Genomic DNA, 1154 nt, shown 5'->3' with positions numbered 1-1154 from the left:
GCCTAATTAGGCCCTGGGTCATTGTGTCTCACCCTTCCACTATAACTCGCCAAATCTGTGATGGTGCACTGCCAAGTTCGACCTTCAGAAAGTCACACAACGAGAAGTATTTTGCCTTCAAAATTCTTGTGCTCAGTGAGTTTTGATCAGTAAGGATCCGCCACGCCTGTCTGGCTAAGAGTGCAAGATTAAATAGCTCAACATCTCAGAATCCAAGTCCGCCACAAAACTTTGGTCTAGCCATCACACTCCACGAGACCCAACTACGTTTCCTCTAACCTTCTTTGCATTCCCATCAAAATTTACGAATCATGCTCACAAAGACCCCAGGGTAGCTTAAAACATGAAATGAAATATACTGGCACTGCCTGGGCTATGGATTTAATGAAGACATCTCTCCCTCCCACTGACATTTTTTTGATACATAGTCAACATTTTTTTTATATACACATTTGAAGGCGCCTGACGCAAGAGCACGCTAGATATCGCTATAAGCGACACATAGGGCTGGCCCTGCGTAACCGGCCTTTACCAGCCTTACGGTCCAGTTAGAAGGGTAGCCCACGAAAGTGCGTGCTTTTACCCTTGGACATGTGCGTGCGTGTTGGTTATCGAAAAAAAAGGGAAGTGCGTGCGAGAGCAGACGGGACGGGGACTCGAGCGGCGCCGCCACCGGCGCGCACCTGACCAGGTCGAGCCGACGAGGGCTCCTGGGCGTGAGCGGTGAGCAGCGGAGCACCCACCGGTGGATTGGAACTGGGGCAGCGCCGGTGCGCACCTACCCAGATCGAGGCGACGAGGGTTTCTGGCGTTGAGCGGCGGAGCACCCGTCGGGGGATTGGGGATTCGAACGGCGCCTGCGCGCACCTAACCAAGCCGAGTCGACGAGGGGTCCTGGGCATTGGGCCGAGCAGCGGCGGACTGGACATCGCTGCGAGCGGCGGCGATCATCGGAGCAGCTACGCTCAGGAGTCCTCTGTTTTCTGAAAAAAAAGGTTTAACTTTCTGTCCCTCATTTTTGCGAAATCCTAATTGATGATAACCCCCCCAGTTCATGTCACTTTGATCATAACCCCCCCTTTGTGTCACTGACATGTGGGGTCTGGTCCCACATGTCAGTGACACAAAGGGGGGGTTATGATCAAAGTGACATG

General features: G+C 52.8%; 1 protein-coding gene across 1 annotated transcript in view; it reads left to right on the top strand.

Annotated features, from left to right (window-relative positions):
• The first annotated feature begins 638 nt into the window (after positions 1-638).
• LOC119286891 (chaperone protein ClpB1-like) overlaps positions 639-1154 on the top strand; it is a 3972-nt gene continuing 3456 nt past the window's right edge. The window contains exon 1 of the mRNA XM_037566359.1: positions 639-995. The gene's annotated coding sequence lies outside the window, so the exon portion shown is untranslated. The remainder of the gene's footprint in view (positions 996-1154) is intronic.

The sequence above is a fragment of the Triticum dicoccoides genome, chromosome 4A, assembly GCF_002162155.2.
Source record: "Triticum dicoccoides isolate Atlit2015 ecotype Zavitan chromosome 4A, WEW_v2.0, whole genome shotgun sequence".
NCBI lineage: Eukaryota > Viridiplantae > Streptophyta > Magnoliopsida > Poales > Poaceae > Triticum > Triticum dicoccoides.
The sequence above is the reverse complement of the archived record's forward strand: the minus strand, read 5'-3'. Positions and strand labels throughout refer to the sequence as shown.